The sequence below is a fragment of the Salmo salar genome, chromosome 11 (assembly GCF_965601325.2).
Source record: "Salmo salar chromosome 11, fSalSal1, whole genome shotgun sequence".
Taxonomy (NCBI): Eukaryota; Metazoa; Chordata; class Actinopteri; order Salmoniformes; family Salmonidae; genus Salmo; species Salmo salar.
Window position 1 is genome coordinate 77,850,403 of NC_138301.1, and position 25,271 is coordinate 77,875,673.

Consider the following 25,271-nt stretch of genomic DNA (forward strand, 5'->3'; position numbering starts at 1 on the left):
CGCACCGTCTAACCGATGCCAGGATGACCAGAGGAGGGTGACGTGTGGGACCAATAGATCAAAAACTCATAAAGATCCAGTCTATCTAAAAAAAAACTGGAGGCCACTGACACTTCAATGTTGTGATGCAAAAATACTAGCGAAATACATAGCACTCAGAATTAAAAGGATTTTACCAGATATTGTTCGTCCTGATCAAACAGGTTTTTTACATGGACGATATATTGGAGATAATATACGACAACTATTAGAAATAACAGAACATCATGAAACATCTAAGATGCCAGGCCTGGTATTTATAGCAGATTTTGAAAATGCATTTGATAAAGTAAGACTGGATTTTATTTATAAATGCCTGTATTTTTTCAATTTCGGTGATTCTCTTATAAAATGGTTAAAAGCAATGTATAGCAACCCCAGGTGTAAAGTAGTAAATATTGGTTACTTCTCAGAGAGTTTTGAATTGTCAAGATGAGTTAAACATGGGTGTCCACTGTCACTATGTCTATTCGTTATGGCCATCGAAATGCTAGCTATTAAAATCAGATCCATTAACATAAGAGAATTAGAAATCCAAGGCTTAAAAACAAAGGACCATGTATGCCGATGACTCAAGTTTTTAATTTAAGAGAGGTAAATACCTGTCTTTTTATGGAAAAATTGCCCTGATTAACTCCTTAGTCATGTCTCAGTTTATTCACTTACTTATGGAGCTGCCTAGTCCTGATGATTCATTTAACAAATCATATGAGCAAAAAATATTTCGCATTATCTGGGAAGCTAAACCAGACAAAATAAAGTGTGCCTATCTATATAATGAATTTGAATTAGGTCGGTTGAGATGATCAAATATAAAAGCACACAACCTCTCTTTCAAAAAGCCTCACTTATTCAAAAGTTTTACTTGAACCCTAAATGGTTCTCAAGTAGATTACTAAGAAAAGCTCATCCATTGTTTAAAAATGGCCTTTTTGCCTTTTTTCAGATTGCCATGTCTCATTTTCTATTAATTGAAAATTGTACTTTTTTTCAAAGTATCTCTCTTTTTCAAACTAGCATTGCAGAGCTGGCTCCAATTTCAATTTCACACCCCTGAAAAGATATAACTAATATTACAACAAATATTATGGCTGAACTCAAATGTGCTGGTTGATAAAATACCTGTATTTATAGGAAAGATGTTTGAAAAGGGTATTTTATTCTTAAATTATATTGTAAATTGGAATGGTCGAGTTATGTCCTTCATGGAGTTATCAGAATTGTACGGGAAGGTCTGCTCAATCCAAAAGTACAACCAATTGATTACATCATTACCCCAAAAAAAGAGGAGGCAGGTGGCAGCGGGAGGAGGTAGAGAACTGGTCTGTCTGCCTAATATAAAACATCAAAACTGGCGGAGGAATAAAAATAGCATACATGGGAAAGTATACCAGTTTCATTTGAGAACCAGGATGTTGACAACTGTGCCATACAGATTGCAAAATATTTGGAAAGAGATTTTTGATGTACCAATTCCATGGTACAGGGTATATGAGTTCATATATAAAACAATGCAAGATTCAAGACTTCGTGCTTTTCAGCTAAAATTATTATATAGAATTTTTGCCACCAACAAAATTTTGAATATTTGGGGCTTAAAATCATCAAAGCTCTGCAGATTTTATTGTGAGGATACAGAATCAATACACCATTTATTTTGGTATTGCCCTCAGATAGCCCGTTTCTGGTATCAAATGGCTGAAAATGCATAGCATTGATCTAAAATTGACCCTAGAAATAGAACTGTTAGGAGATCTGGAGAGACCCGGTCAGTCAATTACTAATATACTAATACTCTTAGTATATATACACTGCTCAAAAAAATAAAGGGAACACGTACACAACACAATGTAACTCCAAGTCAATCACACTTCTGTGAAATCAAACTGTCCACTTAGGAAGCAACACTGATTGACAATAAATTTCACATGCTGTTGTGCAAATGGAATAGACAACAGGTGGAAATTATAGGCAATTAGCAAGACACCCCCAATAAAGGAGTGGTTCTGCAGGTGGGGACCACAGACCACTTCTCAGTTCCTATGCTTCCTGGATTATGTTTTGGTCACTTTTGAATGCTGGCGGTGCTTTCACTCTAGTGGTAGCATGAGACGGAGTCTACAACCCACACAAGTGGCTCAGGTAGTGCAGCTCATCCAGGATGGCACATCAATGCGAGCTGTGGCAAGAAGGTTTGCTGTGTCTGTCAGCATAGTGTCCAGAGCATGGAGGCGCTACCAGGAGACAAGCCAGTACATGAGAAGACGTGGAGGAGGCCGTAGGAGGGCAACAACCCAGCAGCAGGACCGCTACCTCCGCCTTTGTGCAAGGAGGAGCAGGAGGAGCACTGCCAGCGCCCTGCAAAATGACCTCCAGCAGGCCACAAATGTGCATGTGTCTGCTCAAACGGTCAGAAACAGACTCCATGAGGGTGGTATGAGGGCCTGACGTCCACAGGTGGGGGTTGTGCTTACAGCCCAACACCGTGCAGGACGTTTGGCATTTGCCAGAGAATACCAAGACTGGCATATTCGCCACTGGCGCCCTGTGCTCTTCACAGATGAATGCAGGTTCACACTGAGCACATGTGACAGACGTGACAGAGTCTGGAGACGCCGTGGAGAACGTTCTGCTGCCTGCAACATCCTCCAGCATGACCGGTTTGGCGGTGGGTCAGTCATGGTGTGGGGTGGCATTTCTTTGGGGGGCCACACAGTCCTCCATGTGCTCGCCAGAGGTAGCCTGACTGCCATTAGGTACCGAGATGAGATCCTCAGACCCCTTGTGAGACCATATGCTGGTGCGGTTGGCCCTGGGTTCCTCCTAATGCAAGACAATGCTAGACCTCATGTGGCTGGAGTGTGTCAGCAGTTCCTGCAAGAGGAAGGCATTGATGCTATGGACTGGCCCACCCATTCCCCAGACCTGAATCCAATTGAGCACATCTGGGACATCATGTCTCGCTCCATCCACTAATGCCATGTTGCACCACAGACTGTCCAGGAGTTGGCAGATGCTTTAGTCCAGGTCTGGGAGGAGATCCCTCAGGAGACCATCCGCCACCTCATCAGGAGCATGCCCAGGCATTGTAGGGAGATCATACAGGCACGTGGAGGCCACACACACTACTGAGCCTCATTTTGACTTGTTTTAAGGACATTACATCAAAGTTGGATCAGCCTGTAGTGTGGTTTTCCACTTTAATTTTGAGTGTGACTCCAAATCCAGACCTCCATGGGTTGATAAATTGGATTTCCATTGATTATTTTTGTGTGATTTTGTTGTCAGCACATTCAACTATGTAAAGAAAAAAAGTATTTAATAAGACCATTTCATTCATTCAGATCTAGGATGTGTTATTTTAGTGTTCCCTTGATTTTTTTGAGCAGTGTATATACTAATTATTATATATATATATATACTATACTAGTTATCATATACTAATACTCTAATACTCTTACTCAACTCGCAATTTATGGATTCTATTTGATTAGATAGATTGAAATTATACGTCAAAGATCACAGCATGGTTGAAAGATATATGTTGCGTAGAAATCCGAAGAGGGTGGCCAGCAGTGGGAGTGGAGTTGTAGTGCGGGAGATAGAACGATGGTCAAAAATAAAGTCAAAATAAAACATAATTAAAAGTATGTTTGAATGACACTGGGGGACAGTGTTTTTACAGCTAATGCCGGTTTGCCTGAGGCTGATGCTGTGTAGGTGTTTGTACACATGCATATACACACACTCCCATTCAAATAAAAGCATACAAGAACACACACACGTAATAGTGCGTGACATGCACACAAACATATACAGTTGGCATTGCTGTTATGATTTTAGTTGTCCTTGATGTGTCACGACTTCCGCTGAAGTCGATGCTTCTCCTTGTTCGGGCGGCGTTTGGCAGTCAGCATTGCCGGTCTTCTAGCCATCATTGATCTACTTTTCATTTTCCATTTGTTTTGTCTTGTCTTCCCACACACCTGGTTTCAATTCCATCATTACATGTTGTGTATTTAACCTCTTGACGCATGCCAAGGATAGGGGGCGCTACAGCGATTTTAGAAAAAAATACGTGCCCATTTTAAACGGCCTCCAACTCAAACTCAGAAGCTAGGATATGCATATAATTAGTAGATGTGGATAGAAAACACCCTAAAGTTTCTAAAACGGTTTGAATGGTGTCTGTGAGTATAACAGAACTCATATGGCAGTCAAAACCCCAAGACAGATCCTAACAGGAAGTGCAAATCTGATTTGTGGACTCAACTTCAGCACTTTGCCTATAAAACACACTGTGAGTTAGGATTCATTGACCACTTCCTATGGCTTCCACTAGATGTCACCAGTCTTTACAAAGTGGTTTGAGTCTTCTACGGTACAAACTGACTGAATGAGAGGCTGTGGAACTTGGTCATAGGGGGAGGGCCATTACCATTATGATGCGGGCGCCCCTGGCTACCCTCCCCTTTCGAAACGTTTAGAAAGACAATGCAACCGTCCCCCTTGAATATTATTGAAGCTCTGGTTGAAAAAGGCCCTAAAGATTTATGTTATACAACGTTTGACATGTTTGAACCAACTTAAATATTTCTTTTTTGCACATTCGTGACGAGAAGTCCCGCGCACTACGGTACATTTTGAGTAGCCTTCGGAACATGCTAACAAGAAGAAGCTATTGGGACATAAATTATTAACTTTTTCGAACAAAACTACATTTGTTGTGGACCTGGGATTCCTGGAAGTGCCTTCTGATGAAGATAATCAAAGGTAAGGGAATATTTACAATAGTATACAAGAGTAGATTTGATATTCGATTGTTCCAAGATGGCGCTGACCTGTATCGCTAGCCTATTTTTCTGAGTATAGCATCCCCTTTTATTGCAAAGTGTGATTTCCCAGTAAAGTTATTTTTAAATCTGGCAATGCGGGTGCTTTCACGAGATGTTAATCTATAATTCTTTGAATGACAATATTACATTTTAAAAATGTTTTCGAATAGTAATTTAGTAAATTGTAGTGCTGATTCAACGGATGCATTTGAGGGAAAATATTTTCTCAACGTCACGCGCTGATGTAAAATGCTGTTTTTATATATAAATATGAACTTTATCGAACAAAAGAATGCATGTATTGTGTAACATGATGTCCTAGGAGTGTCATCTGATGAAGATTGTCAAAGGTTAGTGCTGCATTTAGCTGTTTTTTGGTTATTTGTGATGCATGTGCTTGGTCGGAAAATGGCGATGTGGCTACTTTGACGATACACTTCTCTAACATAATCTAATGTTTTGCTTTTGCTGTAAAGCCTTTTTTAAATCGGACAACGTGGTTCGATTCAGGAGAGGTGTATCTATAAAACGATATAAAATAGTCCTATATTTGAGAAAAAAGAATTATTACATTTTGTTATGGTTCGGTTATGAATATGGCGATATGATTTTTCGTTGGATGTTGATCCCGCATGCGGGATGAGCGCTTCAAGATTAACACTCTGTTCCCCACATGTCCTTGTCCGGAATTGTTTATTGTAAGTGCTTGTGCACGAATGCTGGTGTGTGACGGGTTTTGTTACCCATTTGATTGTTTGTTCTATTTTACGGTGGTTTTTATTATTTAACCTGTTAGGGCTAGGGGGCAGTATTGACACGGCTGGATAAAAAACATACCCGATTTAATCTGGTTACCACTCCTACCCAGTAACTAGAATATGCATATACTTATTAAATATGGATAGAAAACACCCTAAATTTTCTAAAACTGTTTGAATGGTGTCTGTGAGTATAACAGAACTCAAATGGCAGGTCAAAACCTGAGAGATTCCTTTACAGGAAGTGGCCTGTCTGACCATTTCTTGAACTTCTTTTCCATCTCTATCATTTACTAAGGATCTCTGCTCTAACGTGACACTTCCCACGTCGTCCATAGGCGGTCAGAGCCCGAGAAAAAACAGAATGTCGTCATTCCAGCCCCAGGCTGAAACACATTATCGCCTTTCTCAAGTGGCCGATCAAGGGACACTGGGCTTATGCGCATGACCCGACCACCCCCGCCTTTGGGATTTTTTCCTCTGTTTGCCGAAAAGGAGATTCCCTGTCGGAATATTATCGCTTTTCTACGAGAAAAATGTCGTAAAAATTGATTTTAAACAGCGGTTGACATGCTTCGAAGTACGGTAATGGAATATTTAGAATTTTATTGTCACGAATTGCGCCATGCGCGCGACACTTCTTTACTATTTCGGATAGTGTCTGGAACGCACGAACAAAACGCCGCTATTCGGATATAACGATGGATTATTTTGGACCAAACCAACATTTGTTATTGAAGTAGCAGTCCTGGGTGTGCATTCTGACGAAGCCAACAAAAGGTAATCAAACTTTTATAATAGTAAATATGATTATGGTGAGTGCTAAACTTGCCGGGTGTCTAAATAGCGAGCCCGTGATACCTGGGCTATGTACTTAGAATATTGCAAAATGTGCTTTCACCAAAAAGCTATTTTAAAATCGGACATATCGAGTGCATAGAGGAGGTCTGTATCTATAATTCTTAAAATAATTGTTATGCTTTTTGTGAACGTTTATCGTGAGTAATTTAGTAAAATGTTAGCGAAAGTTTGCGGGGGGTATGCTAGTTCTGAACGTCACATGCTAATGTAAAAAGCTGGTTTTTGATATAAATATGAACTTGATTGAACAAAACATGCATGTATTGTATAACATAATGTCCTAGGGTTGTCATCTGATGAAGATCATCAAAGGTGAGTGCTGCATTTAGCTGTCTTCTGGGTTTTGGTGACATTATATGCTGGCTTGAAAAATGGGTGTCTGATTATTTCTGGCTTGGTACTCTGCTGACATAATCTAATGTTTTGCTTTCGTTGTAAAGCCTTTTTGAAATCGGACAGTGTGGTTAGATTAACCTCTATGGGACCGGCGGGACGAATTCGTCCCACCTACGTAACATCCACTGCCAGCCTGTGGCGCGATTTTCAAAATCTTCAAAATCCTATTACTTCAATTTCTCAAACATATGACTATTTTACAGCCATTTAAAGATAAGACTCTCGTTAATCTAACCACACTGTCCGATTTCAAAAAGGCTTTACAACGAAAGCAAAACATTAGATTATGTCAGCAGAGTACCAAGCCAGAAATAATCAGACACCCATTTTTCAAGCCAGCATATAATGTCACCAAAACCCAGAAGACAGCTAAATGCAGCACTCACCTTTGATGATCTTCATCAGATGACAACCCTAGGACATTATGTTATACAATACATGCATGTTTTGTTCAATCAAGTTCATATTTATATCAAAAACCAGCTTTTTACATTAGCATGTGACGTTCAGAACTAGCATACCCCCCGCAAACTTACGGGGAATTCGCTAACATTTTACTAAATTACTCACGATAAACGTTCACAAAAAGCATAACAATTATTTTAAGAATTATAGATACAGACCTCCTCTATGCACTCGATATGTCCGATTTTAAAATAGCTTTTTGGTGAAAGCACATTTTGCAATATTCTAAGTACATAGCCCAGGCATCACGGGCTCGCTATTTAGACACCCGGCAAGTTTAGCACTCACCATAATCATATTTACTATTATAAAAATGTCATTACCTTTTGTTGTCTTCGTCAGAATGCACACCCAGGACGTCTACTTCAATAACAAATGTTGGTTTGGTCCAAAATAATCCATCGTTATATCCGAATAGCGGCGTTTTGTTCGTGCGTTCCAGACACTATCCGAAATAGTAAAGAAGTGTCGCGCGCTTGGCGCAATTCCTGACAATAAAATTCAAAGTATTCCATTGCCGTACGTCGAAGCATGTCAACCGCTGTTTAAAATCAATTTTTACGTCATTTTTCTCGTAGAAAAGCGATAATATTCCGACAGGGAATCTCCTTTTCGGCAAACAGAGGAAAAAATCCCAAAGGCGGGGGCGGTCGGGGTCACGCGCATAAGCTAGTGTCTCTTGATGGGCCACTTGAGAAAGGCGATAATGTGTTTCAGCCTGGGGCTGGAATGACGACATTCTCTTTTTTCCCGGGCTATGAGAGCCTATGGAAGACGTGGGAAGTGTCACGTTAGAGCAGAGATCCTTAGTAAATGATAGAGATGGCAAAGAAGTTCCAGAAATGGTCAGACAGGCCACTTCCTGTAAAGGAATCTCTCAGTTTTTGACCTGCCATTTGAGTTCTGTTATACTCACAGACACCATTCAAACAGTTTTAGAAAATTTAGGGTGTTTTCTATCCATATGTAATAAGTATATGCATATTCTAGTTACTGAGTAGGAGTGGTAACCAGATTAAATCGGGTATGTTTTTTATCCAGCCGTGTCAATGCTGCCCCCTAGCCCTAACAGGTTAACGAGAGTCTTGTCTTTAAATAGCTGTAAAATAGTCATATGTTTGAGAAATTGAAGTAATAGGATTTTTAACGTTTTGAAAATCGCGCCACAGGCAGCCAGTGGCTGTTACGTAGGTGGGACGCAAGCGTCCCACCTAGCCCATAGAGGTTAAACTGCTCCGTTGGAACACAGGTTTTGCTGTCCTGCGCCTGACTTCTCTGCCGCCATGATGTCTTTTTTCCCCTCCTCTTTAGTTCGTGTTCTTGGTTGTTGGTGCATTGAGGGGTTCTTGGGGGTGAGGAATGGAATTGATTTTTATTTTATTTTTTTATTCTTGGGGGGGACTGCGGGAGGGGTCTCGAATGGTTGAGTGACAGCTATTGGGGAACTGTGGGGGGATCTTGGAGGGTTCGGGTTCACGTTTTTTGGCTGTCAACGTGCCCTTGAGCAGGGCATTGACCCTGGATGCTTCTGTATGTCGCTCTGAATGGGTGTCTGTTGGATGACTGGTATGGTGTAGTTGTTGAGCAGCTTCACTGCAAGTATATTGTATGTTTCGAATATTCAATAAAAAATGTAATTAAAAAAACTGACAGGCACTACCTAACTGCCTTTATTTTTAACCTGAAAAACTGCAAGAACTTCTCCCCCCTTCCCTTTTCTTTGCTTAATCACGAGTGTCACCCTTGCACTGTGGATGTTCCCTGAACGCCTTTGTTTGTGTCAGAGGGGGGTGATGAAGGGGTCAGAGGTGTGAGCCGGCGATAGCCTTCATCACAGAAGGCCGCCGTGATCACACACTCTCCAAATGAGTGGAACTTTGGTCACTGCAGAGAACAGGACCTGTATTCATAAAGTGTCTCAGAGTAGGAGTGCTGATCTAGGGTTAGGTCCTTGTCTCTTATTCATTATGATCTAAAAGAAAGGCAAAACTGATCCTAGATCAGCACTCCTGCTCTGAGATGCCCAATGCTCTCTTTGTCTGTCGCCCTCCCTCACTTAACCCTCGTCAGGTGACAGTGGCAGGTCCAGGGGTGTTAAGAGCTTATGTCCAAGGCCATTTGTCAGACGCAGCTATAAAAAGAACGATGCTCGAAACCATTTCCAACCGTGCTCCCAGCCAAACGTTGTTGGGTTGGTCTACCTACTGTATAACTCTGTCCCAAAGGGAAACCTGTCCAACTTCTAGCCAACATCACTAACGTTGTGTGCGAGACGAGGTAAATATCTTAGCTCATGATCCACACCACCAGTGTCTGCAACATTCCTCCCTCTCTCATTTCGGAACAGAACACTGATCAAAATGTGGGGCATGGATGTGAGGCCGGAGTTGGGATGGTTGGTTGGCCGGTGGAGGTGGGGGATGGGGGGAATTTGTTTGGATTGGGATCTGTTCAATTTGTGGAATGTGGACTGATTTCACACTGGGCTCACACGATTGGCTGGTGCAGGGAGATAGATGGACAGAAAATACCCCCTCCCAAAGCATCCTGTTCCATTCGGTTCCATGTACATACAGAGGGCCCCAAAAGCCCCAGCCAGGAGAGGGGTCTGGCTGGAGAGGGGTCGAGCACAATACATTCAGTGTTGCAGATTTTCTTTCCCCGTTGTCTGTGGAAAACATAACCAATTCAAACTTGATGACAGTCAAGTTATTAACTGCCATAGTTGAGTTTTGATAGTGATTGTGATCATACAAGTATCATTGTACTGGATGTATCCCTATGTGATAATTACATGATCTGTGAAAAAGCCTTGCCAGTCAATGACAATGTGCATCATAAAAACTGCATTGTGTAAATGAACGTAATGTACTGTAAAAAACATGGATTAGAATATGTGGGATTAGATTTTTTTTTGTCAGAGCACTCTGACACACTTCCTGAGAAGAAATGTTAGTGTTGGAGTGTTAAATGAGAGGAAGAGGTGGTAATGGATCAAGTTTAGCCAAGCTAACGACCTGGAGAAGCACGCTAACCCGTAGTTATCCACCCCCATAAATCTCACCTGTGGACTGGACACTTGATAGCCTGCAGACCATGCATCTGATATGTAAATTATCTGCTCTACCCATCAAGGGTTCATGGCTGGAATTCAGTCCAGACACCTCTCCCCTCTCTGGACCTTTAGCATAACAATTACTTAACAAACAAGGCAAAGTTTAGCTAGATGGAACACTCTCTTTTTCCTTTCTCAGTTGAGAGTCCTGACTCTATGAGCTACAAAGGAATATCTTTTGTGATCGTGTTTTTTGTTTAATTGATTTGTTGCAATCTGGGGGTGGTCCTCGTTCCCTTTGGGACTGACAGAAGAGATTAGCGCTTGAGTCACCCCAGATGCCCGTTGTTAACTGTCAATAAGATCTAAACTAGCTGTGTAAAACAAAACCAATGGAAAATACGCTAGTTGTGGATGTGATATTTCAGTTTTTAGTTTTTATACATTTGTAAAAATGTGTAAAAACCTGTCTTTGCTTTGTCGTTATGGGGTATTGTGTGTAGAGGTAAAACATCAAATCCATTGTAGAACAAGGCTGTAACGTAACGTCAAGGGTTTTGAATACTTTCTGAAGGTACTGTAGTTCTGTTTTTAATGACTGTCTGCCTGTCTAGCTTCTCTTGCTCTCTCTCTCTCTCTCTCTCTCTCTTCCTTGTTTAATATTAGATATATATTGGAGGGTATCATTCCACTTGGCCAACACAGTGCTGGATTTGGTCCGTGTCACAGAGGTTCGGGGCTGTAGTGCAAATTACTTTTAAACGTAATTTCTGAGTGAGCTGACATATGCACTGTTTACTGTGAATGCAGTCTCCGCGGGAACATTGCCTTTGGATTTCACACTGTGGTGCTGAACTTCCGCAATGCGGATTCAATCGAGCCCAATGTGTGTAGTACTGAGCATAGTGATGCACTTCCTGTGCTGGGATAAAGGGCACGGATCGCCATAGAAATAGAATCACTAGAACAGGTGTCCAATTCAAGTTGATGGGTCTGTGATGTGTGGGCTGCCGGACATATTGAACGTACCCACAGGGTTAAGAGCGTCATCATCAAGGCAAAGGGTGGCTATTTTGAAGAATCTAAAGTGTAAAATATATTTTGATTTGTTTAACACTTCTTTGGTTACTACTGTACATGATTCCAAAAGGTGTTATTTCATAGTTTTGATGTCTTCACTATTATTCTACAATATAGAAAATAGTAAAAAGAAAGAAAAACCTTCAATGAGTTGGTGTGTCCAAACTTTTGACTGGTACTGTATATATAACAATAATATTTATTGTTATTGCCAATGTTTTTGTATCAGAACCAAATGGCCTACATTCAGGACCAAAGCTGGTTCTGATTCGCATTAAGAGTGTCACTCAATAAACAACATTGTGCCAGCACAGTGCAGTTGTCCCCGGTGAATCCTTTGGGGCAGACGCAGTGGTATTTGGACATGCCAGGGAGCTAGTGCAGTCTGAGCAGGCAGCAAAAAATCATACAGTTTGTGGCAGTCTTTGCCCATGTAGCGGACCTCGTCGCGAGGAGAGCAGAGGTACGCCTAGTTATCCATGGTGTCCACACAGGTGAAACCATTCTGGCAGGGCCCAGACAAGCACTTGCTGCTTGTTGCCGTGCAGAATATCCCTGAGGAGAAGAATAGGAGATGGTTATTGTTGTGCAAGATTATGGACAGTTCTGGATGGCAGCAATGCTTGATTGAAACATTATACAGTATAATAATACCCGAATACAGTTGAGATGCCATAACAAGTCATTACAACTTTTATTTGTCATATGTCACATTTGAGAGCCGTTTACATGTTTGGAGGGATAAGTTGGTGTGATGGTCTGTTATGATATTGCTATGACATCATGATATGGGGTGACGCCAGTACACTTCTAAATGTCTCCCATATAGCCACACTATGCTAGCACTGAGGAAGTGGACGAGTGCCATAGCAACCCTTGCTTTGAGCCCCATACAAAGTGCATCGACCAAGTCAACGGCTACTTCTGTCGATATCCGCCCAGCTACGGAGGAGAGGACTGCCAAGAGCAAGTGACTGACTGCATTGACGAGCCGTGTCTGAACAATGGGACTTGGATTCGAGTGCCACTGTGCGCTGGGGTTTGAAGGCGATCCTTGTGAAGAGGACGTGGACGAGTGTGCATCGCACCCTTGCCAGAATGGGGCTATCTGCATGGATGGCTTGGCTCAGTTTCCAGCGCTACAACTGCGAGATTGATATCAATGAGTGTGCCTCATGGCCCTGCGAGAATAACGGAACCTGCATCAATAAGAAGGACCAATACGAATGCGAGTGCCTCGCAGGTTTCACAGGTACGCTGTTCCGCCTTTTCATCATTCACACCTCTGCCAACACAATGATGTTTGTACTCAGTTAGTCGGGAATTAAGTGTAATTTTTTCACCATATTTGCAACCCTATATCAGCCACAACTTACTATATCAGCCACAACTTACTCTCTCTCTCTCAACTAACACTTCTTCTCTCTCAACTAACACTTCTTCCAGTGTGGAGGGAGATCTGATGCTTTGCTTGTTAATGTTTCTTGACAAAATGTATCAGCAAGATTCAGGTCTCATAGTACAGTAGTTCTTCCTTTAAAAGTTGCGTCGTAATGCAGCACACCTTGCGGGCTGCACGTTATTTAAGTGTCAGCCATTATTGCCATTAATGCTAGTTAGTGCTAGTTTGACCACCAGAGGGCATCTTTGAGAACCATTTGACTTTTTTAATATTGGCTGTACGAGAGAATTTAAATTTTTTGTAAAAACATAGCATATGGGATTGTTTTTAAGAAATGTATCTTAATTCATTAATTATTCCAACAAAAATGAAACCCTCAGGGTTTCCATTAAGAAAATATGGTGTACAACATGACCGGTCGGGAGTAGGCTACTGTACTAAGAGCAAAATAATCCTAACATTTCCACACCCTAATTATAGTCTAATCAATACCCAAACGGAGATTCAGTGAAAATAAAAATCTCATTTATTTATCAATACCAGTCCCCATGCTTTAAAAAACACATACATACACATATATATATATTACCTTTATTTAACTAGGCAAGTCAGTTAAGAACAAATTCTTATTTTCAATGACGGCCTAGGAACAGTGGGTTAACTGCCTTGTTCAGTGGCAGAACGACAGATTTTTACCTCATCAGGTAGTCCAACGCTCTAACCACTAGGCTACCTGCCGCCCCTGCCGTCTCAGAGCAGTGAGAAACGGTGCTGAAATAGTTGACCACTTCATTCAGTGATATTTATTCCCCTAGTAATTCGTGATGGATCCATAACAAAATAAACATCTGCATTACAATTATAATGCAGGGTTAATAATAAATGTAAATGTTTGTAGGGGTTGATGCATTTTTTATTGTTGCGGCAAATCTGGTTTTAGAGTACTTAACTTCTATGGGCTAGGTGGGACGCTTGCGTCCCACCTACTCAACAGCCAGTGTAATCCCGTGGCGCGTTATTCAAATAACTTAGAAATGCTATTACTTCAATTTCTCAAACATATGACTATTTTACACCATTTTAAAGACAAGACTCTCGGTAATCTAACCACACTGTCCGATTTCAAAAAGGCTTTACAACGAAAGCAAAACATTAGATTATGTCAGCAGAGTACCCAGCCAGAAATAATCAGACACCCATATTTCAAGCTAGCATATAATGTCACATAAACACAAACCACAGCTAAATGCAGCACTAACATTTGATGATCTTCATCAGATGACAATCCTAGGACATTATGTTATACAATACATGCATGTTTTGTTCAATCAAGTTGATATTTATATCAAAAACCAGCTTTTTACATTAGCATGTGACTAGCATGTGACTAGCATTCCCACCGAACAATGCCGGTGAATTTAATAAATTACTCACGATAAACGTTCACAAAAAACATAACAATTATTTTAAGAATTATAGATACAGAACTCCTCTATGCACTCGATATGTCCGATTTTTAAATAGCTTTTTGGTGAAAGCACATTTTGCAATATTCTAAGTACATAGCCCAGCCATCACGGGCTAGCTATTTAGACACCCGGCAAGTTTAGCACTCACCAATATCAGATTTACTATTACAAAAGTTTGATTACCTTTTGTTGTCTTCGTCAGAATGCACTCCCAGGACTGCTACTTCAATAACAAATGTTGGTTTGGTCCAAAATAATCCATCGTTATATCCGAATAGCGGCGTTTTGTTCGTGCGTCCCAGACACTATCCGAAATGGTAAATCAGGGTCGCGCGCATGGCGCAATTCGTGACAAAAAAAATCTAAATATTCCATTACCGTACTTCGAAGCATGTCAACCGCTGTTTCAAATCCATTTTTATGCCATTTTTCTCGTAAAAAATCGATAATATTCCGACCGGGAATGTCCATTTAGCTAAACAGAGGAAAGAAAACAAAGCTTTCGGTCGACGCGGGCACGAGCCTGAGTCTCACAGTACTGTTACCAGCCACTACCCAAACGCGCTACTTTTTTTCAGCCAGAGCCTGCAAAGCCACGATTCAGCATTTTGCCGCCTTCTGAGAGCCTATGGCAGCCGTAGGAAGTGTCACGTTATAGCTAAGATCCTCACTCTTCAATAAACAGAGACAAGAAGAACGACACCTTGTCAGACAGGCCACTTCCTGCATGAAATCTTCTCAGGTTTTTGCCTGCCATATGAGTTCTGTTATACTCACAGACACCATTCAAACAGTTTTAGAAACTTTAGGGTGTTTTCTATCCACATCTACTAATTATATGCATATCTTAGCTTCTGAGTTTGAGTAGGAGGTTGTTTAAAATGGGCACGTATTTTTTTCAAAAATCGCTGTAGCGCCCCCTATCCTTGGCGTGCGTCAATTAAGTAAGGACAACAAAGTCAAGGTATTGGAGTTGCCATCTATCCAAAGCCAATAATTATATGCATATTCTAGTTACTGGGCAGGAGTAGTAACCAGATTAAATCGGGTACGTTTTTTATCCAGCCGTGTCAATACTGCCCCCTAGCCCTAACAGGTTAGACACCCAGCAAGTTTAACACTCACCAAAGTCAGATTTACTATAAGAAAAATGTTATTACCTTTGCTGTTCTTCGTCAGAATGCACTCCCAGGACTTCTTCTTCAGTAACAAATGTTGGTTTGGCCCCAAATAATCCATTGTTATATCCAAATAGCGGCGTTTTGTTCGTGCGTTCAAGACACTATCCGAAAGGGTAAATAAGGGTGACGAGCATGGCGTATTTCGTGACAAAAAAATTCTAAATATTCCATTACTGTACTTCGAAGCATGTCAACCGCTGTTTAAAATCAATTTTTATGCCATTTTTCTTGTAAAAAAGCGATAATATTCCGACTGGGAAAGCCTGTATACGTACAAAGAGAGCGAAAATAAATACATCTCGTGCCCTCGTGCACGAGCGTGAGTCTCAGAGTACTCTGACCAGCCACTATCCAAACACGATAATGTGTTTCAGCCAGAGGCTGCCTCGATATCATTCAGCTTTTTCCCGGGTTCTGAGAGCCTATGGGAGCCGTAGGAAGTGTCACGTTATGGCAAAGATCCTCAGTCTTCAATAAAAAGAGCCAAGATGAACAACAACTTGTCAGAGAGGGCCCTTCCTGTTTGGAATCTTCTCAGGTTTTTGCCTGCCATATGAGTTCTGTTATACTCACAGACACCATTAAAACAGTTTTAGAAACTTTAGGGTGTTTTCTATCCAAAGCCAATAATTATATGCATATTCTTGTTACTGGGCAGGAGTAGTAACCAGATTAAATGCTGATCAATTGCCTTGCACAAAGTATCAAAATACTAAAATACTACTTAAACAGGACTCTTAAAGAAATTCATTTAAATGTTAATTGTATTTTTGATCACAGAACAATGAGAAAATATGAAACATAAATAAATAATAAAATGTTAATTATATAAAACAGCCCTTGTAATCATCTGCCAGAGAGTAGCCACAATCGACCTGAGTAATACATTTGGGCCAGATAACTCACACCGGAATCAGCCCAAGCCCCAAGTAATACATTTGGGCCAGATAACTCACACCAGAATCAGCCCGAGCCCGTTCATCATCAACAGATATGCTGGACCCTATGTCAGAGAGGTGTATTTGGGACCACATCATGTCTATTGTCCTGCAAATAGCCCTTGTGAAAACGTGTTTTCAAAAGGCCTCCAGGGCCGACAGAGAAGTTCATTACTTTTTCCCTGTTCCACTTGCCTCTTCCATTTATTACCATAGTAATTCATTATGGTTTGCATTGGAAATGAGGGCATAAACTGGGTCAAGATGCCAGCAGAGTAAGTAGACCTTTATGTAGTAAAATAAACATTAAATAAAAAGAAATAAATAAGACCTACAACACTTTTAACAGCACTATACTCAACACTAATGAGACTCGTGTCGCCTACGGTAGACCTACAGTATATCTAAAAATATTTTCAAAATCTCTACATGTAGGTCTCCTGATTTAAACCCAATCAAACTTGTTGCAACTAAAATGTAGTTGAAATAATCATCTGCATGTTTGCCTGGCATGGATTGTGACTCCATCTCGCTCTTCGCCCTCTTCAACTCCGCCAATGCCACCTGACTCTCTGCCAATGACGTGATTCTCCGCCAATAATTACATTTAGAGGAATGGAGGATTCTAAATTAAGGGGCATTTTTCGTTAGAGCAAATCTGATCTGTGAGAATATCTAAAGGCTTTTATATAATTATAATACAGGGTTAATAAAAATAATAATCGTTTTGTTTAAAAAATAATGATATTTTGGAGATTATTTTGTTACAAATAACCGAAAGTGAGCGATCGTAATCTGAATAAAGGGAAAAATGCCATTCTTGTACATGGGGTGAGACATTCTTACTAATTTGTACAGTGAGGGAAAAAAGTATTTGATCCCCTGCTGATTTTGTACGTTTGCCCACTGACAAAGAAATGATCAGTCTATAATTTTAATGGTAGGTTTATTTGAACAGTGAGAGACAGAAAAAAAATAAAACTCCAGAAAAACGCATGTTGAGTTGTAATGATCATGAGAACGGTGAGGAATCGTCCCAGAACTACACGGGAGGATCTTGTCAATGATCTCAAGGCAGCTGGGACCATAGTCACCAAGAAAACAATTGGTAACACACTACGCCGTGAAGGACTGAAATCCTGCAGCACCCGCAAGGTCCCCCTGCTCAAGAAAGCACATATACATGCCCGTCTGAAGTTTGCCAATGAACATCTGAATGATTCAGAGGACAACTGGGTGAAAGTGTTGTGGTCAGATGAGACCAAAATGGAGCTCTTTGGCATCAACTCAACTCGCCGTGTTTGGAGGAGGAGGAATGCTGCCTATGACCACAAGAACACCATCCCCACCTTCAAACATGGAGGTGGAAACATTATGCTTTGGGGGTGTTTTTCTGCTAAGGGGACAGGACAACTTCACTGCATCAAAGGGACGATGGACGGGGCCATGTACCGTCAAATCTTGGGTGAGAACCTCCTTCCCTCAGCCAAGGCATTGAAAATGGGTCGTGAATGGGTATTCCAGCATGACATTGACCCAAAACACACGGCCAAGGCCACAAAGGAGTGGCACAAGAAGAAGCACATTAAGGTCCTGGAGTGGCCTAGCCAGTCTCCAGACCTTAATCCCATAGAAAATCTGTGGAGGGAGCTGAATGTTCGAGTTGCCAAACGTCAGCCTCGAAAGGGTCATGACATAAACTCGTAACCTTTAAAGGAAGAATCACTGTACTTCATTCACTATGCCATAATTTGTTCACATTAAAGGTGGACTAAGCAAGATGTCATCATCATACACAACGGGACGATTTCATATTAATCAATGTGGGCGTGCCACAAAGTATGGTGCAAATTGAGCAGGGCCAATGAGTTTTGGCAGAGTTGAATGATTATGTTGATATTGTCCCGTTGTTGATGATGTCATCTTACTAACTGTACCTTACTAACTGTACCATCTTACTAAGTGTACGTTTGGTTTAAGTGTAAGCCTTATCTTCAGTTTGGCTCCTGTGGATAGGTATCCCGCTGTGTGAGAGAAAACACTCCACCTCTTGTATACTTATTTTCTTACACTCTTTTATTTTCTCAGCAGGTCTGGTCGGTCTAGGGGCTTCATCCTTATCTCTAATAGGTTGGGAAAGGTCAGCAGTAATGCATTCCTTTGTCAGCATGGCAGTGCCAATGGAGATTTTCAAGGAAAGGGTTAAATTGATGAACTGAGGCATTTTTATATTATCAACTGTGCTATCTAGAGGCATCCACAAGCAGACTCCATGCTACTGCCTATTTCTAGTTAGAGAAACAAACACCAGAAAGAGTAAAAATTGGCTACTCTTGAATTTACTGCCCACTATACTTTCTTTCAGTGATATCCTAAGAGCAGAGATTAGTTATTGACAAACAGATACAGTGGTGAAGTGCTGGGATTTAAATATACTGCTCAAAAAAATCAAGGGAACACTTAAACAACACATCCTAGATCTGAATGAAAGAAATAATCTTATTAAATACTTTTTTCTTTACATAGTTGAATGTGCTGACAACAAAATCACACAAAAATAATCAATGGAAATCCAATTTATCAACCCATGGAGGTCTGGATTTGGAGTCACACTCAAAATTAAAGTGGAAAACCACACTACAGGCTGATCCAACTTTGATGTAATGTCCTTAAAACAAGTCAAAATGAGGCTCAGTAGTGTGTGTGGCCTCCATGTGCCTGTATGACCTCCCTACAACGCCTGGGCATGCTGCTGATGAGGTGGAGGATGGTCTCCTGAGGGATCTCCTCCCAGACCTGGACTAAAGCATCCGCCAACTCCTGGACAGTCTGTGGTGCAACGTGGCGTTGGTGGATGGAGCAAGACATGATGTCCCAGATGTGCTCAATTGGATTCAGGTCTGGGGAACGGGCGGGCCAGTCCATAGCATCAATGCCTTCCTCTTGCAGGAACTGCTGACACACTCCAGCCACATGAGGTCTAGAATTGTCTTGCATTAGGAGGAACCCTTGGGCCAACCGCACCAGCATATGGTCTCACAAGGGGTCTGAGGATCTCATCTCGGTACCTAATGGCAGTCAGGCTACCTCTGGCGAGCACATGGAGGGCTGTGCGGCCCCCCAAAGAAATGCCACCCCACACCATGACTGACCCACCGCCAAACCGGTCATGCTGGAGGATGTTGCAGGCAGCAGAACATTCTCCACGGCATCTCCAGACTCTGTCACGTCTGTCACGTGCTCAGTGTGAACCTGCTTTCATCTGTGAAGAGCACAGGGCGCCAGTGGCGAATTTGCCAATCTTGGTGTTCTCTGGAAAATGCCAAACGTCCTGCACGGTGTTGGGCTGTAAGCACAACCCCCACCTGTGGACGTCGGGCCCTCATACCACCCTCATGGAGTCTGTTTCTGACCGTTTGAGCAGACACATGCACATTTGTGGCCTGCTGGAGGTCATTTTGCAGGGCTCTGGCAGTGCTTCTCCTGCTCCTCCTACTATGGAGGTGGCTCAGGCTCTAGCCTTATTTCCCAACCTAACCTGTCCACCCCCGCTAACTGCTTATTATATTTTACCCCTCCCGAAGTCTCTGGACTAATGCGCATCGCTGAAGACCTCGGGCTGAGGGCGACTCTGGGAGCTCCGGACAGGAGGGCGACTCTGGGAGCTCCGGGCTGGAGGGCGACTCTGGGAGCTCCGGACTGGAGGGCGTCTCTGTCGGTTCCGGACTGTAGGCCGTCTCTGTCGGTTCCGGACTGTAGGCCGTCTCTGTCGGTTCCGGACTGTAGGCCGTCTCTGTCGGTTCCGGACTGTAGGCCGTCTCTATCTGTTCCGGACTGTAGGACGTAACCAGAAGCACTGGACGGGGAACTGTCACTGGAAGCTCTGGACGGGGAACTGTCGCCGGAAGCTCTGGACGGGGTACTGTCGCCGGAAGCTCTGGACGGGGTACTGTCGCCGGAAGCTCTGGACGGGGTACTGTCGTCTGAAGCTCTGGACGGGGTACTGTCGTCGGAAGCTCTGGACAGGGACTGCGCACTGAAAACTGAAAGCCTGATGCGTGGGACTGGCTTTGGAGACGCCAGACTTATTACACACACCACAGGGCTAGTGCGAGGAGCAGGAGCAGGACGTACTAGACTGGGCTGACGCACTGGAGGCCTGGTGCATGGGGCTGGTACTGGAGGTACCAGACTGGGGACACTCACCCCAAGGCTAGTGCGAGGAGCGGGAACAGGACGTACTGGACTGGGCTGACGCACTGGAGGCCTGGTGCGTATTGCTGACTTTGGAGACACCAGACTAGGGACACACACCTTGAGGCTAGTATGAGGAGCAGGAACTGGATACACCGGGCCATGAACCAGCACTGGAGGTCTGGAGCGCACAGCCTGCACCACCCGTCCTGGCTGGGTAGACACAGTAGCCCTGCACGGGTGGAGTACTGGCACAGGGCGAACTGGACTGTGCAGAGGCCTGATGGCTGCCGTGCGTAGAGCAGGCGCAGGGTAGCCTGGGCCCAGGAGACGCACTGGTGGCCAGATGTGTTGTGCCGGCGCACTTCTTCCAAGCTGGATGCCCACTCTAGCACAGCACTTACGGGAGGCTGGGATCTCTCGCACCAGACTGTGCGTGCGCATGGGCGAAATCGTGCGCACTACCGCATAGACCAGCGCACTCACTGCCTAACGCTCCCCATAAAAAGCACGGGGAGTTGGCTTAGGGCTCTTGCCTGACCTAGCCACACTCCCCGTGTGCCCCCCCAAAACATTTTTTGGGGGCTGCCTCTCACACTGTCCAATCGGCGCGTATAAGGCCTCATAACGGCGCCGCTCCTCCTTAGGGCGAACGTATTCCCCAGCCTGGTGCCATGGTCCAGCCCCGTCCAGAATTTCCTCCCATGTCCACGATTCCAGATAGCTCCTCTCCTGGTGCTGCTTCTTCCTCCGCTGCTTGGTCCGTTGTTGGTGGGTAGTTCTGTCACGGGCGTCGTTGTGACTGGACCAATTACAGGCAACATCCACATCGAGCTAAAGGCTAGAGCTGCTGCTTTCAAGGAGCGGGAGACTAATCCGGACACTTATAAGAAATCCCGTTATGCCCTCAGACGAACAATCAAACAAGCAAACCGTCAATACAGGATTAAGATTGAAACCTACTACACCGGCTCTGACGCTCGTCAGATGTGGCAGGGCTTGAAAACTATTACAGACTACAAAGTGAAACCCAGACGCGAGCCGCCCAGTGACGCGAGCCTACCAGATGAGCTAAATGCCTTTTATGATGGCTTCGAGGCAAGCAAAACTGAAACATGCTTGAGAGCACCAGCTGTTCTGGATAACTGTGTGATAACGCTCTCGGTAGCCGATGTGAACAAAACCTTTAAACAGGTCAACATTCACAAAGCCGCTGGGCCAGACGGATTACCAGGCCGTGTACTCAAACCAACTGTCAAGTGTCTTCACTGACATTTTCAACCTCTCCCTGACTGAGTCTGTAATACCTACATGTTTCAAGCAGACCACCATAGTCCCTGTGCCCAAGGAAGCGAAGGAAACCTGCCTAAACGATTACCGCACCGTGGCACTCACGTTGGTAGGATGAAGTGCTTTGATGTGCATGGCTCACATCAACAGCATCCTCCTGGACACACTAGACCCACTCCGACTCGCATACTGCCCCAACAGATCCACAGATGACGCAATCTCAATTGCACTTCACACCGCCCTTTATCACCTGAACAAAAGGAACACCTATGTGAGAATGCAATTCATCGACTACAGCTCAGCGTTCAACACCATAGTTCCCACGAAGCTCATCACTAAGCTAAGGACACTGGGACTAAACACCTCCCTCTGCAACTGGATCCTGGACTTCCTGACGGGCCGCCCCCAGGTGGTAAGAGTAGGCAACAACACGTCTGCCACGCTGATCCTCGACACTGGGGTCCCATAGGGGTGTGTACTTAGTCCCCTACTGTATTCCTTGTTCACCCACGACTGTGTGGCCAAACACGACTCCAACACCATTAAGTTTGCTGACGAAACAACAGTGGTAGGTCTGGTCACCAACAACGATGAGACGGCCTATAGGGAGAAGGTCAGAGAACTGGCAGTGTGGTGCCAGGACAACAACCTCTCCCTCAATGTGAGCAAAACAAAGGAGCTGATCGTGGAGTTCAGGAAACGGCGGGCCGAACAGGCCCCCGTTAACAGCGACAGGGCTGTAGTGGAGCGGGTCGAGAGTTTCAAGTTACTTGTTGTCCACATCACCACCGAACTATCATGGTCCAAACATACCAAGACAGTTGTGAAGAGGGCACAACAAAACCTTTTACCCCTCAGGAGACTGAAAAGATTTGGCATGGGCCCCCAGATCCTGCACCATCGAGAGCATCCTGACCAGTTGCATCACTGCCTGGTATGGCAACTGCTCGGCATCTGTCCGTAAGGTGCGACAGAGGGTAGTGCGAATGGCCCAGTACATCACTGGGGTCAAGCATCCTGCCATCCAGGACCTATATAATAGGCGGTGTCAAAGGAAAGCCCATAAAATTTTCAGAGACTCCAGTCACCCAAGTTTTAGGCTGTTTTCTCTGCTACCGTATGGCAAGCGGTATCGGAGCGCCAAGTCTAGGACCAAAATGCTCCTCAACAGCTTCTACCCCCAAGCCATAAGACTGCTGAACAATTCATAAAAATCGCCACCAGATAATTTACATTGACACCCCCCCTCTTGTACACTGCTGCTACTCGCTGTTTGTTTGTTACCTATGCATAATCACTTTGCCCCCACCTACATGAACAACTAGCCTGTATCCCTGCACACTGACCCTCTATATCATCTGGTTTAGACTGTTGACATCTAGTGTAAGCCTTAGGAAGTGCAAAATGAACCCTAACTCACTGTGTGTCAGAAAGGCAAGGACTTGAAAAAACTACAGGAACCAGATTTTCATTTCCTGGTTGTATTTTTCTCAGGTTTTTGCCTGCCATATGAGTTCTGTTATACTCACAGACATCATTCAAACAGTTTTGGAAACTTCAGAGTGTTTTCTATCCAAATCTACTAATAATTTGCAAATATTTGACTCTGGGCCTGAGTATCAGGCCATTTACTCTGGGCACACTTTTCATCCAAAAGTGAAAAAACTGCCCCCTAGCCCAGACAGGTTTAAACAAATCACTACCCTGGGCTGTATTGAGCAAGGCAGTTAACCCACTGTTCCCCAGGTGCCGAAGACGTGGATGTCAATTAAGGCAGCCCCCAATACCTCTCTGATTCAGAGGTTGGGTTAAATGCGGAAGACACATTTCAGTTGAAGGCATTCAGTTGCACAACTGACTATGTATCCCCCTTTCCCTATTGCATTAATTTGTATTTAGCGTATATGCTTTGTTGAATGTCAATGTAGTGATTGCAACTGCCCCAGAGTGACCCAGACTTCCTTTCCTGCAGCTATGAGTGTGACTGCGAGGACACAGGCTTCATGGGAGACCACTGTGAGGAGGACATCCCTGAGTGTGCGTCTGACCCGTGTCAGCACGGCGCCACCTGCCAGGAGGGAGTCAAAGAGTACACCTACCTCTGCTGGCCTGGTTTGTGCAACTTACCACATTTGAAAAAATATTGGGGTCAAAAATGGTTAAAAAAATAGAAAGAAAAAAAGAGTTCATTTGAGTATAATATGTACAGCTGTAAATGTTGTCAGATGATTGGAGAGTAAAGGAGGGTGGTATTATAATGGGTTTACAGCAACAACGACTGTGCAGTTTGTTTAGGCTTTGAGTGAACAGTATTACATTGTATTTACATTTTATTGGGACTCCTAGGTTACAAAGTGTAACGGCTGTCGTAGAGCGGGGACCAAAGTGCAGCGTGTTGATTGCTCATAATGAATATTTATTTTAACTCAGAACAATAAAGACAAAATAACAAACCAACGGCCAACAGTTCTGTCAGGTAACAGATAACTAAACAGAAAATAACTACCCACACACACAAGTGGAAAAAAACCCTACTTAAGAATGATCTCCAATAAGAGACAACGAGGACCAGCTGCCTCTAATTGGAGATCATCCCAAAAAAAAAACATAGAAAATAAGATCTTACTATGGTCAGGACGTGACACAAAGGGGAGAACTGTGAGATTGACATTGATGAGTGTGCTCTGCAGCAATGCGAGAATGACAGTGAGTGTTTCGAGAGTTCCGACATATCCCACTGGGAGATGGACTGGGCGTTCAGCTTCGCTGATGCTACCGAATACCTGTTTCACAGGTGAGATTCACAGGTGAGATGCTGTCCAATGAAAGGAGCGCATTTTACCAACATACAACTTTGCGCAGTAGAAAATTTAACTTCATGATCTATTACACTGTTTGTTACCTTTTGAATTGTTTTTGCCATTTCTCATCGACCAAGAATAAGGTTGTTTGTGTTGTTTCTTTGTCCCTTGTCAGGAGAGAACTGTTCTGTGTACATTGAGTGTGTGTCTGAGCCCTGCCAGAATGGAGGCTCTTGTGAGGACCAAGTGAATGACTACACCTGTTTGTGTCCAGAAGGATTTATGGGTAAGGTCTTCAACAAACTCTCTAAACTCTGTATTCTTCTGTATGTCATTACAGTATCATCGCTTTTTACTGTTTTTATGTCTGGCATCTTAAAACCTCTTACATCTAGACGTTCCGCTAGCGGAACACCGCTCCAATATCCAATGATAGGGCGTGGCGCGAAATACAAACTCCTCGAAAATCCGAAAACTTCCATTTTTCAAACATATGACAATTTTACA

The 25,271-nt window shown here is 43.3% G+C and overlaps 1 pseudogene; it reads left to right on the top strand.

The window, feature by feature from the left end:
- The window catches only part of LOC106562998 (protein crumbs homolog 2-like), a 52,739-nt pseudogene that overhangs the window by 18,370 nt on the left and 9,098 nt on the right, over positions 1-25,271 (top strand).